This window comes from Coregonus lavaretus (assembly GCF_964263955.1).
Source record: "Coregonus lavaretus genome assembly, chromosome: 3".
Lineage (NCBI taxonomy): Eukaryota > Metazoa > Chordata > Actinopteri > Salmoniformes > Salmonidae > Coregonus > Coregonus lavaretus.
Window position 1 is genome coordinate 77,767,071 of NC_139990.1, and position 18,260 is coordinate 77,785,330.

The 18,260-nt window shown below is 39.4% G+C and overlaps 1 protein-coding gene across 2 annotated transcripts in view; it reads right to left on the minus strand.

Moving 5' to 3' along the window:
• Nucleotides 1-17,577, minus strand: part of LOC311125766 (NXPE family member 3-like) — a 42,259-nt gene extending 24,682 nt beyond the window's left edge. The window contains exon 1 of one of the 2 annotated variants that reach the window (XM_084158436.1): nucleotides 17,501-17,577. The gene's annotated coding sequence lies outside the window, so the exon portion shown is untranslated. Of the gene's footprint in view, nucleotides 1-4,717; nucleotides 4,788-17,500 lie in introns of those variants that run through there. The other variant, XM_084158437.1, reaches the window with a different exon arrangement.
• Between the last annotated feature and the right edge of the window lie 683 nt (nucleotides 17,578-18,260).

Genomic DNA, 18,260 nt, shown 5'->3' on the forward strand with positions numbered 1-18,260 from the left:
CAACTGTTTACCTACAACTGTTTACCTACAACTGTTTATCTACAACTGTTTACCTACAACTGTTTACCTACAACTGTTTATCTACAACTGTTTACCTACATTTGTTTATTATCAACTGTTTACCTACAACTGTTTACCTACAACTGTTTACCTACAACTGTTTATTATCAACTGTTTACCTACAACTGTTTACCTACAACTGTTTTCCTACAACTGTTTATTATCAACTGTTTACCTAAAACTGTTTACCTACAACTGTTTACCTACAACTGTTTACCTACAACTGTTATTATCAACTGTTTACCTACAACTGTTTACCTACAACTGTTTTCCTACAACTGTTTACCTACAACTGTTTATCTACAACTGTTTATTATCAACTGTTTACCTACAACTGTTTACCTACAACTGTTTACCTAAAACTGTTTATTATCAACTGTTTACCTACAACTGTTTATTATCAACTGTTTACCTACAACTGTTTACCTACAACTGTTTATCTATAACTGTTTACCCACAACTGTTTACCCACAACTGTTTACCTACAACTGTTTACCTACAACTGTTTATTATCAACTGTTTACCTACAACTGTTTACCTACAACTGTTTACCTACAACTGTTTATCTACAACTGTTTACCTACAACTGTTTACCTACAACTGTTTATCTACAACTGTTTACCTACATTTGTTTATTATCAACTGTTTACCTACAACTGTTTACCTACAACTGTTTACCTACAACTGTTTATTATCAACTGTTTACCTACAACTGTTTACCTACAACTGTTTACCTTCAACTGTTTATCTATAACTGTTTATCTACAACTGTTTATCTACAACTCTTTATCTACAACTGTTTATTATCAACTGTTTACCTACAACTGTTTACCTACAACTGTTTACCTACAACTGTTTATTATCAACTGTTTATCTACAACGGTTTACCTACAACAGTTTACCTACAACAGTTTACCTACAACTGTTTATTATCAACTGTTTACCTACAACTGTTTACCTACAACTGTTTACCTACAACTGTTTATTATCAACTGTTTACCTACAACTGTTTACCTACAACTGTTTATCTACAACTGTTTATCTACAACTGTTTACCTACAACTGTTTACCTACAACTGTTTACCTACAACTGTTTATTATCAACTGTTTACCTACAACTGTTTACCTACAACTGTTTACCTACGACTGTTTACCTACGACTGTTTATCTACAACTGTTTATTATCAACTGTTTACCTACAACTGTTTACCTACAACTGTTTATCTACAACTGTTTATTATCAACTGTTTACCTACAACTGTTTATTATCAACTGTTTATTATCAACTGTTTACCTACAACTGTTTATTATCAACTGTTTAACTACAACTGTTTATTATCAACTGTTTACCTACAACTGTTTATTATCAACTGTTTATTATCAACTGTTTACATACAACTGTTTACCTACAACTGTTTACCTACAACTGTTTACCTACAACTGTTTATCTACAACTGTTTATTATCAGCTGTTTACCTACAACTGTTTATCTACAACTGTTTATTATCAACTGTTTACCTACAACTGTTTATTATCAACTGTTTACCTACAACTGTTTATCTATAACTGTTTATCTACAACTGTTTACCTACAACTGTTTATCTATAACTGTTTATCTACAACTGTTTACCTACAACTGTTTATTATCAACTGTTTATCTACAACTGTTTACCTACAACTGTTTATTATCAACTGTTTACCTACAACTGTTTATCTATAACTGTTTATCTACAACTGTTTACCTACAACTGTTTATTATCAACTGTTTATCTACAACTGTTTACCTACAACTGTTTATTATCAACTGTTTACCTACAACTGTTTACCTACAACTGTTTACCTACAACTGTTTACCTATAACTGTTTACCCACAACTGTTTACCTACAACTGTTTACCTACAACTGTTTACCTACAACTGTTTACCTACAACTGTTTATTATCAACTGTTTACCTACAACTGTTTATCTATAACTGTTTATCTACAACTGTTTACCTACAACTGTTTATTATCAACTGTTTATCTACAACTGTTTACCTACAACTGTTTACCTACAACTGTTTATTATCAACTGTTTACCTACAACTGTTTACCTACAACTGTTTATCTACAACTGTTTATCTACAACTGTTTACCTACAACTGTTTACCTACAACTGTTTATTATCAACTGTTTACCTACAACTGTTTACCTACAACTGTTTACCTACGACTGTTTACCTACGACTGTTTATCTACAACTGTTTATTATCAACTGTTTACCTACAACTGTTTACCTACAACTGTTTATCTACAACTGTTTATTATCAACTGTTTACCTACAACTGTTTATTATCAACTGTTTATTATCAACTGTTTACCTACAACTGTTTATTATCAACTGTTTAACTACAACTGTTTATTATCAACTGTTTACCTACAACTGTTTATTATCAACTGTTTATTATCAACTGTTTACATACAACTGTTTACCTACAACTGTTTACCTACAACTGTTTACCTACAACTGTTTATCTACAACTGTTTATTATCAACTGTTTACCTACAACTGTTTACCTACAACTGTTTATCTACAACTGTTTATTATCAACTGTTTACCTACAACTGTTTATTATCAACTGTTTACCTACAACTGTTTATCTATAACTGTTTATCTACAACTGTTTACCTACAACTGTTTATCTATAACTGTTTATCTACAACTGTTTACCTACAACTGTTTATTATCAACTGTTTATCTACAACTGTTTACCTACAACTGTTTATTATCAACGGTTTACCTACAACTGTTTATCTATAACTGTTTATCTACAACTGTTTACCTACAACTGTTTATTATCAACTGTTTATCTACAACTGTTTACCTACAACTGTTTATTATCAACTGTTTACCTACAACTGTTTACCTACAACTGTTTACCTACAACTGTTTACCTATAACTGTTTACCCACAACTGTTTACCTACAACTGTTTACCTACAACTGTTTACCTACAACTGTTTACCTACAACTGTTTATTATCAACTGTTTACCTACAACTGTTTATCTATAACTGTTTATCTACAACTGTTTACCTACAACTGTTTATTATCAACTGTTTATCTACAACTGTTTACCTACAACTGTTTATTATCAACTGTTTACCTACAACTGTTTACCTACAACTGTTTTCCTACAACTGTTTATTATCAACTGTTTACCTACAACTGTTTACCTACAACTGTTTACCTACAACTGTTTACCTACAACTGTTTATTATCAACTGTTTACCTACAACTGTTTACCTACAACTGTTTACCTAAAACTGTTTACCTAAAACTGTTTATTATCAACTGTTTACCTACAACTGTTTATTATCAACTGTTTACCTACAACTGTTTACCTACAACTGTTTACCTACAACTGTTTATTATCAACTGTTTACCTACAACTGTTTACCTACAACTGTTTACCTACAACTGTTTATCTACAACTGTTTACCTACAACTGTTTATTATCAACTGTTTACCTACAACTGTTAACCTACAACTGTTTACCTTCAACTGTTTATCTATAACTGTTTATCTACAACTGTTTATCTACAACTGTTTATTATCAACTGTTTACCTACAACTGTTTACCTACAACTGTTTACCTACAACTGTTTATTATCAACTGTTTATCTACAACGGTTTACCTACAGCTGTTTATTATCAACTGTTTATCTAAGACTGTTTATCTACAACTGTTTAGCTATAACTGTTTATCTACAACTGTTTATCTACAACTGTTTATCTACAACTGTTTATCTACAACTGTTTACCTACAACTGTTTTTTATCAACTGTTTATCTACAACTGTTTATCTACAACTTTTTACCTACAACTGTTTACCTACAAATGTTTATTATCAACTGTTTACCTACAACTGTTTACCTACAACTGTTTACCTACAACTGTTTATTATCAACTGTTTACCTACAACTGTTTACCTACAACTGTTTACCTACAACTGTTTATTATCAACTCTTTACCTACAACTGTTTATTATCAACTGTTTACCTACATCTGTTTATCTACAACTGTTTATCTACAACTGTTTATCTACAACTGTTTACCTACAACTGTTTATCTACAACTGTTTATTTACAACATTTACATTTACATTTTACATTTTTTATCATTTAGCAGACGCTCTTATCCAGAGCGACTTACAGTTAGTGAGTGCATACATTATTTATTTATTTATTTTTCATACTGGCCCCCCGTGGGAATCGAACCCACAACCCTGGCATTGCAAACGCCATGCTCTACCAACTGAGCTACATCCCTGCCGGCCATTCCCTCCCCTACCCTGGACGACGCTGGGCCAATTGTGCACCGCCCCATGGGTCTCCCGGTCGCAGCCGGCTAAAACTGTTATTTACAACTGTTTATCTACAAACATCTACAAATGTTCATCTACAAATGTTCATCTACAACTGTCTATCTACAACTGTTTATTATCAACTGTTTATTCTAACATTATGTGGATGTTCCATTCAAAACACAACTCAGCATTTGTGTAACCCTCTCACCACAAGTGAAAATAACTGTTGGTCTTTAAATCCGGAGAGAACTATGACCATGGAAAAACGTCTAGCTGGAGCTGGTCTGAGCGGTCGGCTGTGGATGCCCTCACCCACTAGTGCTGATGGTTAAGGTGCTGACTCGCTACAGGCTGTCCGGCTACAACATTGCAGATGTGTCCACATCCAGAGTTCACCACCAACACATTAACACACACAGACTAGAAGTGATCTCCATGTTACAATTAGGAATGGACTTGTGGTTCTGAAAGGTACAAACAAATATACAATGTTGTAAGCTATGCAATAGGAATATCTACACAAGAAAGAATGGCATAGCATCTATACAGGGACATTCACAAAACAGCATACACATCAACAGCAGTACACAGTGCATTCGGAAAGTATTCAGACCCCTTCCCTTTTTCCACATTTTGTTACGTTACATCCTTATTCTAAAATGCATTAAATTAAATGTTTTCCTCATCAATCTACACACAATACCCCATAATGACAAAGCGAAAACAAGTTGAGAAAAAACAGAAATACCTTATTTACATAAGTATTCAGACCCTATGAGACTCATAATTGAGCGCAGGTGCATCCTGTTTCCATTGATCATCCTTGAGATGTTTCTACAACTTGATTGGAGTCCACCTGTGGTAAATTCAATTGACAGTGCATATCAGAGCAAAAACTAAGCCATGAGGTCAAAGGAATTGTCCGTAGAAATCTGAGACAGGATTGTGTCGAGGCACAGATCTGGGGAAGGGTACCAAAAAATGTCTGCAGCATTGAAGATCCCCAAGAACACAGTGGTCTCCATCATTCTAAATGGAAGAAGTTTGGAAACACCAAGACTCTTCCTAGAGCTGGCTGCCTGACCAAACTGAGCAATCCGGGGAGAAGGGCCTTGGTCAGGGAGGTGACCAAGAACCCGATGGTCACTCTGACAGAGCTCTAGAGTTCCTCTGTGGAGATGGGAGAACCTTCCAGAAGGACAGCCATCTCTGCAGCACTCCACCAATCAGGCCTTTATGGTAGGGTGGCCAGATGGAAGCCACTCCTCAGTAAAAGGCACATGACAGCCCGCTTGGAGTTTGCCAAAAGGCACCTAAAGAACTCTCAGACCATGAGAAACAAGATTCTCTGGTCCAACCTGACATAGCTTGAGAGGATCTGCAGAGAAGAATGGGAGAAACTCCCCAAATACAGGTGTGCCAAGCTTGTAGCATCATACCCAAGAAGACTCGAGGCTGTAATCACTGCCAAAGGTGCTTCAAGAAAGTACTGAGTAAAGGTTATGAATACTTATGTAAATGTAATATTTCCGTTTTATATTTTGAATACATTTGCAAAAATGTCTAAAAAACAGTTTTTGCTTTGTCATGATGGGGTATTGTGTGTAGATTGATGAGGGGAAAAAACAGTTTAATCCATTTTAGAATAAGGCTGTAACATAACAGAATGTGGAAAACGTGAAGGGATCTGAATGCTTTCCGAATGCACTGTATATTTGCATTGAGCTTGTCTGATGCTTTAAGGTGTTTGATGGAATCAGAAACATATGACTAAAAGGGAGCCAAAATAAAAAAAGGTAACCAGAAGAAAAAAACCTTAACCTGATCCGACCATCCTCCTCACGCTCCTACTGGCTTCATTACTCTCCTGAACAAATAAAAAACATTGCAGCCTGCAGAAAATATCCTGACAAAAATAAATGTCCTACAAATCACATTGGGTACGCAAGGCCTGTCTGCAACGAACTTGAAACATTGTATCAACTATTAACTTGGCTCTGGCCTGAAGTTTGTGATAGCAAACTTGCCACTCCTATTTGCCATATCTTCAATCTAAGCGTACTAGAAAGTGTGTGCCCTCAGGCCTGGAGGGAAGCAAAAGTAATTCAGCTACCCAAGAATAGTAAAGCCCCCTTTACTGGCTCAAATAGCCTACCAATCAGCCTGTTACCAACCCTTAGTAAACCTTTGGAAAAATTTGTGTTTGACCAGATACAAGCTCCCCCACGACGCCAGGACAGTGGAGTCACTGACCACCTTCCGGAGACACTGATAGATTAATTATTAATGACTAATTATTACACCCTGAAACTGTGTATAATGTGTTAGAAATGTGTGAGTGTAGGACCAGTAAAGGCTATGGCATTGAGACACTATTTAGCAATGTGAGTAAGAGATAGGCCAGACAACAAAGACAACTGAGAAACTAAGATAAAGAGGCCTCCCAATTTAGGGAGGGGAGAAACTGTTATGAAAACATGGTGCAGAATATTGTGAGAACGGCAATAACTGAGTAATACAGGGAGTAGGATATGTGTGTGTGTGTGTGTGTATGTATGTGTGTATGCATGTGTGTATATGTGTGTGTGTGTGTGAACTGAAGGTCAGTAGAGCAGTTTTAGAGTGGAAAACTACAGCCTGCCTACAGAGGGGAGGGATTTCTTTTTGTATGACGTATGAGTATAAAAGATGGACTCTGAAATTGTGATGGCAGAATTCTCAATGAATAAATATCTCTGACTATGCAGACCGGGACTCTGGCCGTTACTTAAATCCCAAAAGACTTACAAACTTTTGGGAGACGCACAGAGACACTAAAATAGTTTGTTAAATAATTCACATAACAGCTTGGTCCTTCGAGCCGGATTCCAATACCCTGTTTCTGTCATTCCAGGTAACTCTGAAAACCGTCGACGGGCGAATGATACATTCGTAAATAGAAAGTCCTGCCCTTTGACATTAAGGGTTAAAACAGGCCAGAGGACACCTGATTAATGACAGAGACGGTGACGGAATCCAAACCTACATTGAATCTCGGCTGCAAGGATAAGGTCAGTAGTCTTTATTCATTACTTGGTGAAATTGATTTGAGAACTTGCTAAAATATTGAAAAGTAGCAAATTGATCAATGCGTAGCCATTTTAAGTGAAATGTAGGGGACTGTCAGGAATTATCAAGATTACATTGTGAGGATAGACTCCTCCGTAGAGTAGGAGATAATTCTGGGGGACTAGTCAACCTGTTGGTGGGTCCGTAACGATTCACGGTAATAGGCCATTACCAAAAGAAACTACCCGGTGTTGAAATAGAAGGAACTATTAAAAGTACACCTATGGGATGGAACCTGTAAAAGATTATTGAACAGTCAACAAATAATCCGGGTTAAACAAATACAAAAAGTACACCAGAAGGAATTAAAAAGCATGTGTGAGAAATAGAATATTAGTAAAGTCAAAAGTCACAAACAACTGTAGATTTTGCTGTAACTCTATCCGTTCTGGAGCCTTATAAACTCCAGGTTACCGATATAACACCAATAATCATGTAAGGTTGTATACGTGTGAGACCTAATGTTTGCTCAAAAGTCACATGAATAATTCCAGGTGGTTGTATAGAGGAGGGAGAACCCATTCCTGTTGTATGAGACTGTCAGGAATTATCAAGATTACATTGTGGGGATAAATCCCTCTGTAAAAGTATGAGATAATTCTGGGGGACTAGTCAAGATTACATATACAGGAAGGGGTGATTCAAGGTGGTTGTATAGAGGAGGGAGAACCCATTCCTGTTGTATGAGACTGTCAGGAATTATCAAGATTACATTGTGGGGATAAATCCCTCTGTAAAAGTATGAGATAATTCTGGGGGACTAGTCAAGATTACATATACAGGAAGGGGTGATTCAAGGTGTTGTTGTGTGAAGCTATTTTGAATTACTTGTTAAATTGACTTGTTATATAGAAGAGGTGGCTAAGGGATTTTTAACAGTACCAACCATGGGGGGGGGGGGGCAAATCCTCACAAGAGGTCCCAGAATTTACTGGGGACGAGAAATACTTGATGTAATTAAAATGGAATCCAGGGATAGAAGAAATCTCCATTATGTAACCAGGTGGAGGGAGAGGTATGGTTTTGAGGGACGTCTAGACGCAGATAAACTCGAATCCATGCTTAAACAGATACATAAGGTGTGTAAAGGAGAAATAAGCAGTGAGAGAGAGAGAGAGAGAGTAGGAGGAGGCCAGTACCCACTGATAGCCTTACCTAATCTATTGGCGGGGAATGAAAGGGGCCCCAGCAACCTTAGATGTATACAGTAATAATAATAATATGCCATTTAGCAGACAGGCCATGAACACAGAGGACGTGGCCAGAGCGGTAGAAGGAATGACCCACCCCAAAACAGGAATAGTAACGTTTGGGCTGCCGTTAGAGGGCAGAGGGTTTCAGGGGATGCCCAGAGGACACTTTTGCCATGGGCCGATCACGGAGAGTATGTTGGGAAAATAACTGAATTGTGTAATAGCCTCAGAGAGACATGCAATCCATCATGAGCAGAATAAAAGACAGGACAGAGCCAAGAAAGAAGAGGAAGATGCAGAGTAACTTATTGCCACTCTGGGAGAGATGGCGGGTAGAACTAGAAACTTAGGAGAGAGAGGAGATAAGGCAGGAAAGAGTGAAGGCCACAGGGGGGGGGGGATAGGGGCTTTAACTGTAACAAGGGAGGGCACTTCGCAAAAGAATGTGAGGCCCTGTGTAAATACTGTGGCAAGATAGGCCATAACGTTTCCCGCTGCAAACAAAAAGGAGAGGGCAAGAAGGGAAACCGGGGAGAGAAAAGAGAGAAAAGAGAGAAGAGAGAGAGAGAGAAGTCCATCCTTGAGCGTGAGGAAGAGGAAGATAAGGCGTGACTAGTCCTTGAGGGAGAAATAGTAGACTCTAGTGGGGGGAAGACTAAGGAACCCTTTGATCCAAATTGTGAGGTGTTTGAATTGGCTACTATTGACTTAGCACTTCAACAGGAACAGAAACCTTATTTGACATTGACAGTAATGGGTATGAAAATTAAATTCCTTTGTGATACGGGAGCCTGCAGGACAGCAATCTGTGCAACAGACAAGCCAGATGGAGTCAGGATTGATGGGGAGAAAATCATAGTGTGATCTGCCTCTGGTCATCAATTTATGGAAAGGTTATCAGCCCCAATAACCCTAAAACATGACCAATCAGGATGAGAGGCAACCATACCCATCCTGATATCTAAGCTGTGTTGGGTAAATTTACTAGGACGTGATGTAATGACTAAATTGAATGTGGCTGTCATTTCCGCTGAGAGGGGAATGAAAGTACACATAGTCAGAGACAATATGGTGGTCTGTGGGGAAGAGGAGCCATGTTATTGGTGTAGGCAAGATTTGTTAAGGGGGGGAATAATTGATATTCCCCGAACCTTGATGGAACTTGCTGATGATGTAGTACCAGGCCCCACTAAAATGTCCCCCGATGACCTACACTGTACTCTCTGGTATAACAAACACCCAGGTCCAGATGCAATATATGAGGAAGCATTATTTAAAACCACAGAAAGGACTATAGCCTTGAAATGGTTTCACTATGACAACACCCACGCAGTAGTGGAGGTGGAACTAGGGCGCCAAAGTCAGAGACTGTTCAGGGAAATATGGAGCCCACATGTGTCCCTAGCAAAGGAGCCAGCAGAGGACTGGAAAGACATGGGCCAGTGGGTATCCAAGGGTAAGAGGATCACTGATTGGGTCAATATTGTGAGTGGCGATCAACACAGCCCATCCACAGATAGTACATTTAGATGAGAATAGCAGATGCTGAGGAGAGGAATACCTGTTGACAGAACAACAGGAGTCAGACTTAAAATAAGTTCCAGAGCATTTGTGGTCCCGGGGTCCAGCATACGTAGGATTAATAAAAGGGGTAATTCCAGTACAGGTGATACCCAAATCTAATCATAGGCCATATCAGAAGCAATACCCTATGAAACCAGAAGCAATAAAAGTTTTGCAGTTTACCAAGAGCAGATTGTGAGGGACCTTGAGGGAGGGCCAATTCTCGGGGAGATAGTGAGGCCAGAAACAAAGGTGCAGTGTCCTGGAAATCACAGTCTGTTTTGTTTTTTTCAGTTCTGCTGGGAGTACATTGGATGATGGGGTTTTGTGTTGAATTAGAGACAGTGAGACTATTAGTCAATACCTAGGAGAGAAGAGAGGTTACGGTAGCAAAGACAGACAAGAAGGAAATGGTAATAGTGGAGACAGGAGTGAGTGGAAGTGTTACAATTGTGACAAAACGGGACATTTTGCTAGAGAATGTGAGGAACCGTGTAGTTACTGTGCAAGGAAAGGGCACCAGTTAAGAAACTGTAGGCAGAAGGGGAAGAGAGAAATCAGGAGTCCTCATGACCTGGCTGTTTGGTTGTTGTTTTTTAATTGGGGTTTTCAAATAAAAAACAACACACCTAGTATGATGTTTATAAAGCCTTGTAGTTTCAATTTTGGGGGGTTTTCAGCAGGTCAAGGGTGATAGGTCTTAGAGGAGCACACACAGTGAATTTTATGGAGTTTTTTAGGTTTTGGCTGAGTGTGGGATATATATGATTTCTTATGAGAATGAATGTCATGAGGACTAATGAACACTTGGGATAAGTAACATTTATGAAATATTTAGAATAATGGTAATGTTTGGTATACTATGGGATGGAATTTCAATTGCCTCTGAACTCTGTTTTAACTTTCTGGTGTTAACTAATCATCCACACTGGTAAATTCTAAAGGCATGAGAGGAGGACTTTAAGATAGTTTATTTTACCAATAAATAAAAATAAGGGATGGCAATTGGATGATAAATTACCAATATTACCTAAGTGATTGTTTAGGTAGGTGGTAAAATTGACACATGGGCAGTGACATGTGTCAAAAGGAGGGATGGATGGTAGAGCAGATTAGACAACACTTTGTTGCATATGGGATTACTAATTATAAAAAAATAAAAAAAGTTTTAAAAAAATTATTCAAGATGTGTTATCTGTGCTCAAAATAATCACCAGGGCAGACAAAGGGCACCTCAGGGTGAGTATCCTCCGGCTAAGTACCCTTTCCAGCAATTGGAAATTGATTTTATAGAGTTATCACGGAGTGAAGGGAAGAAATTTAGAGTAACCCCAGATAAAGATGGGTTATCCCCCTTTGAGAAAGTGTTTGGAAGACCTTACAGAATGCCACAGTTGGCAGGACCAGACAGGCAGACATAGAACTAGAGAGCACCCTAGCAGAACACGTGAGAAGGTAGTTTATTAACCACACCTGTATGTCAGAGGTTTTGTGCCCCACAGGTGAACTAAAGGAGAAGGTGACCCACTCTATCTAACCAGGAGACTGGGTGTGGATCCAGTCCCTAAAGAAGAAAAACTGGAAGCAGCCCCGTTGGGAAGGTCTATATCAGGTCCTGTTGGTGATGGCCTTCGCTGTAAGAATCGCCGAAAGATCCACCTTGGTGCATGTCACTCACTGCAAAAAGGTAAACCCAGTTACACCTGACGAACAAACACAGAGTTAGGAGAAAGAACCGATCACCACTAGGGCTCGGGGTTGGCTCCTCAACGAAGATCCCCTTACCCTGTCTGATCATCCCTGTGTGAGTTCGATAGAAGGTAAAGCAATGGGTTGGCCTCTGGCGTCTGACATGTTCTCAGGGCGAGGGTGGGGATTCACAGGTCTCCTGACGGTAGGTAGCTGTCTGATTGTGGGGGCCATATTCCTAACACACTCAAACCCTCCTGATCCGCCAGAAGTAGTAGTTAACTTAACAACAAGTTGATAAAATAATACCTTAACACAGTCTATGAAGGCATAGGAGACAACTAGACGTAGGGAAAGGGGAAGTACTAGGGACTGTAGGGAAGGACATCACCATATGTATGTCACCATGTATATCCTGGGACTATGTAGTTGCTCATACCAAGCGGGGGGGATATGTCAATCTCCATACACAGTTTAAGGACAGGTGTAGTATTGTGAAAGTAGGGAATTACCAGAAATGGCAGTGCGACCCATATAAGGGTAGGTACTGTCTGAAAGTCTGAATTACGCTAAAACAGGTTACAGACCTGAACAAGTGAGATATCCTCTTCAACTGGGGCACCCTATATTGTAAACCTCTCTGAGGGAGGTAGTCAGACCGGGGCTGTGGTGAAGGAGTCTTGTAGTAACTTGCACTATCTGTATCCCCCGATAACAAAGTCACCCCGATCTAGGTTGCCTCCGTTTGAAGTCTCAGGGGATTCTTATTGTTTTTACTAGTAAGATAGGATACAGGGTTGGGCATCTTAGCTCCTGCTCCCACACAGAGAATGTCACAACTAAAGAGACCATGACTAATCTCTCCTCTTTGTTGCAGCCAGAGGATTTTAGGCACCAAAACCAGGCCCGTGCTGACATCTGATGGTTGTGTGGTGATATCAGATTGTGAACTCACCTACATACGCAAACAATCAAACGTGTCAGAGACTGGTGAGTTGTCACGTAGAAAGTGGGACCTCCTCCTGGGATCCTTTGATGAAAGGATATATATTGATGGGATAGGAGTACCTCGAGGGGTTCCAGAAGAATTCAAAGCTAGGAATCAAATCGCAGCTGGGTTTGAATCAAGTATTTTCTGGTGGTCAACAATTAATAAAAGCATAGGTTGGATAAATTATATGTACTATAACCAGCAAAGATTTATAAACCACACTCGTGATGCAATAAAGGGATTAGCTGAGCAGACAGCGGCAACTAGCTTAATGACATGGTAGAATAGAATAGCTTTAGATATGCTTTTGGCTGAGCGGGATGGAGTTTGTGTTCTGTTTGGATCTATGTGCTGTACTTTCATCCCCAAAAATACAGCACTGGACGGGTCCGTGACCAAAGCGCTTCAGGGACTCACCACGCTGGCGAACGAACTGGCTGAGAACTCTGGTATTGATAGCTCCCTAAACGGATAGTTTGATAACATATTTGGTAAATGGAAAACTATTGTTGTAACTATTCTGGGTGAAGTTATAGCTTCTATGGGTATACTTGTTCTTTGTGGATGTTGTCTTATTCCCTGTGTCTGAGGGTTGGTGAGCAAGGCGGTTTCCCAACAGATGGTGAGATACGGCCCAATCCCGGACTCCGACCTAAGGAATGAAGGATATGACCTACCAGGCTTGGTGGAGGACGACGACGATCCAGATAATTTGAGACTGGATGTTTTCCTAGAACTATAAATCTCTAGTTTAAAAGTTATTGTAATGATATTTTGTGTATTAAAGTCTCATTTTAAGTATGATGTACTAGTTACCATTGCTAAAAAGTAACGTTATGCTTTTAATCATGGGGTAACCCTGATGAACCTGTAATGTTTTTATATGCAAACCAACTTATATACTTCAATGAGTGTGATTCATTTCTATAACAACATATATTTTGTATGTGTGTAATATTTAGTCAAAGGGTGGAATTGATAGATTAATTATTAATGACTAATTATTACACCCTGAAACTGTGTATAATGTGTTAGAAATGTGTGAGTGTAGGACCAGTAAAGGCTATGGCATTGAGCCACTATTTAGCAATGTGAGTAAGAGTTAGGCCAGACAACAAAGACAACTGAGAAACTAAGATAAAGAGGCCTCCCAATTTAGGGAGGGGAGAAACTGTTATGAAAACATGGTGCAGAATATTGTGAGAACGGCAATAACTGAGTAATGCAGGGAGTAGGATATGTGTGTGTGTGTGTGTGTGTGTGTGTATGTATGTGTGTATGCATGTGTGTATATGTGTGTGTGTGTGAACTGAAGGTCAGTAGAGCAGTTTTAGAGTGGAAAACTACAGCCCGCCTACAGAGGGGAGGGATTTCTTTTTGTATGACGTATGAGTATAAAAGATGGACTCTGAAATTGTGATGGCAGAATTCTCAATGAATAAATATCTCTGACTATGCAGACCGGGACTCTGGCCGTTACTTAAATCCCAAAAGACTTACAACCTTTTGGGAGACGCACAGAGACACTAAAATAGTTTGTTAAATAATTCACATAACAGACACTTGAAACCCTACCTCTTTAAGGAATACCTGGAATAGTATAACAGTAATCCTTCTACCTCCCCCCTCCCCCACCCCCCCCATAACAAATAAAAAAAGGGTGGTTGTCCCACTGGCTATCCTAAGTTGAATGCACCAATTTGCTCTGGATAAGAGCGTCTGCTAAATGATTTAAATGTAAATGTACAAATATTACTGTAAACACATTGACAACAGTCTTTCAGCAAGCTTATAGGGAAGGACATTCAACAAGCACAAGGTCATTTTACACAGAAGTTGCTTACCAAGATGACATTGAATGTTCCTGAGTGGCCTAGTTACCCTTTTGACTTAAATCAGCTTGACAATCTATGACAAGACTTAAAAATGGCTGTTTTACAATCAACAACATGTACAGCACTTACACAAATGACTGATGATTGGCTGAGAGAAATTGACTTCAGCGCGGCTTTTGACATTATCGATCATAGTATGCTGCTGGAAAAACTTTTGTGTTATGGCTTTACTCCACCTGCTATATTGTGGATAAAGAGTTACCTTTCTTACAGAACACAGAGGGTGTTCTTTAATGGAAGCCTCTCCAACATAATCCAGGTAGAACCAGGAATTCCCCAGGGCAGCTGTCTAGGCCCCTTACTTTTTTCAATCTTCACTAAGGACATGACTCTGGCTTTGAGTAAAGCCTGTGTGTCTACATTTACATTTACATTTAGCAGACGCTCTTATCCAGAGCGACTTACAGTTTGTGAGTGCATACATTATTTTTACATACTGGCCCCCCGTGGGAATCAAACCCACAACCCTGGCATTGCAAACACCATGCTCTACCAACTGAGCTACATCCCTGCCGGCCATTCCCTCCCCTGAATGGGTGGTAATGGGTGGTAAGGAATAAGTTAGTCCTAAATATTTCAAAACCTAAAAGCATTGAATTTGGTACAAATCATTCACTAAACCCTAAACCTCAACTAAATCTTGTAATAAATCATGTGGAAATTTAGTTGAGATGACTTAACTGCTTGGAGTAACCCTGGATTGTAAACTGTCATGATCAAAACATATTGAAACAACAGTAGCTAAGATGGGGAGAAGCATGTCCATAATAAAGCGCTGCTCTACCTTTTTAACAACACTATCAACAAGGCAGGTCCTACAGGCCCTAGTTTTGTCACACCTGGACTACTGTTCAGTCGTGTGGTCAGGTGCCACAAAGAGGGACTTAGGAAAATTACAATTGACCGAGAACAGGGCAGCACGGCTGGCCCTTAAATGTACACGGAGAGCTAACATTAATAATATGCATGTAGCTCAGTTGGTAGAGCATGGCGTTTGCAACGCCAGGGTTGTGGGTTCAATTCCCATGAGGGGCCAGTATGAAAAACAATATGTATGCATTCACTAAACTGTAAGTCGCTCTGGATAAGAGCATCTGCTAAATGACTAAACATGTAAAAAATGTAAAATGGCTCAAAGTGGAAGAGAGATTGACTTAATCACTACTTGTTTTTGTAAGAAGTGTTGACAAGCTGAATACACTGAGCGGTCTGTTTTAAACTACTAGCACACAGCTCAGACACCCATGCATACCCCACAAGACATGCCACCAGAGGTCTCTTCACAATCCCCAAGTCCAGAACAGACTATGGGAGGTGCACAGTACTACATAGAGCCATGACTACATGGAACTCTATTCCACATCAGTTAACTGATGCAAGCAGTATAATTAGATTAAAAAACTGATAAAAATACACCTTATGGAACGGCGAGGACTGTGAAGCAACACAAACACAGGTACAGACACACATACACATGATAAGACACACACTCTACACACACGTATACATGGATGTTGTATTGTAAATATGTGATAGTGGAGAAGTGGCCTGAGGGAACACACTAAATGTATTAGGTAAAGTGTGATGAAATGTAATATCATGTAATATTTTAAATTGTATATAACTGCCTTGCTGTTGAAGGACCTCAGGAAGAGTATCCGCTGCCTTGGCAGAAGCTAATGGGGATCCTTAATAAATACAAAATACAAATGCAACATTGTATAAAATATTCTGGGCCCTCAGTTTCCCCTCCCAGTGAGCTCGGGACAGACAGCTGTAGGCTATTTGCGCAAGGGATAAGAAGTAATCAGGTAGGCCTATTTTATGATGTTTCCACTGGATCAGAGCATGACATTTTTCCCTTTCACGCTGAGTGGTTATCGAAAGGGAGAGCTGGAAAGATTTTCAGGGTATAATCGCTGCCAAAGGTGCTTCAACAAAGTACTGAGTAAAGGGTCTGAATACTTATGTAAATGTGATATTTCAGTTTGAAATGTTTTATACATTTGCTAAAATGTATAAAAACCTGTTTTTGCTTTGTCATTATGGGGTGTTGTGTGTAGATCTAATCAATTTTAGAATAAGGCTGTAACGTAACAAAATGTGTAAAAGGTGAAGGGGTCTGAATACTTTCCGAATGCACTGTATGTATAAACATCTCGCCCAGAGAGAGAGAACTCATTTCTTAGACAGGCTAGGTTTATTGGCCTTGTGGAGGTCTTATCTAATCTGTGTCTGGTGCCACAGAGAGTCATACGTTTTACTGTGCATGCATGAGAACCGAGGACAGTCTCTGAAACTTCTAGAATCTTGACAGTACAAACTTCTAGAATCTTGGCAGTACAAACTTCTAGAATCTTGGCAGTACAAACTTCTAGAATCTTGGCAGTACAAACTTCTAGAATCTTGCTTAACAGTAGCGTGAACTATGAACTCACAGCGGTAACATGCACAGACAGGCTACAGCAATTAACCATCTCTAAACAATAACATCTACTGCGCATTCAATGCAATACAGGCACTTATAAAGGACATGCACATGGAGTATCTGAAATGTACATAAGCTGCAGCAAATATAGCATCATTAGATCTAAAGGTAATAGTTTGCAGTCATTACGTAGCATTAACCCTCCCCATAATAAACCCCAGAACTCACTTCTTGGATGCATGCACAATCTTTCTAAAATCAACACAGTCAACTTGCCAGAAGCTAGCCAGAACTTGCATCTTTTTCTTCCGACAACTAAAAACACTTTGACCTGGATTGGGAGGGGTCAGAGTCTACAACTGTTTATCTACAACTGTTTCACCAACAACTGCATTCAGGCACACTGATTGGTGGAAACCAGAAGGCTGTGATAGACAGCTGAGGAATCACCCTAACAGGATTGTTGGTGAAAGTCACATGGCCTTCTTCTTCTTCTTCTTCTTCTTCTTCTTCTTCTTCTTCTTCTTCTTCTTCTTCTTCTTCTTCTTCTTTTTCTTCTTCTTCTTCTGTGGATTTAAATGGCTGTTGGCAACCAACTTTAAGGTGCATTACTGCCACCAACTGGACTGGAGAGTGGACTAGAGACAGTGAAGTTCTAAATCCTACCCAATAATACATAACTAAATAGTCGTTCCCTGACGATTTCCCAAAGCAGTTCACTTAATCCTGGCTCTTCAACCCCATTACTCCTCAAATCTAATAACAATCACTCCCTTTCTCTCACATATTTCTGGCACTGAAATAGAACATGTTTCAGTGTCTCCATCTCCTTCTGACAATGATCACACCTCCCAGTCGGATGTTTCCCACCAATTCCAATCTACTATTGAGCCTTGTGTTTCCCAGTCTCAGCCATGTGACTACACTTTCCTCCCTTCTCTCTCGGCCTGAGGACCTCCCTGCCCCCACCTTTTCCTGGATTTTATCC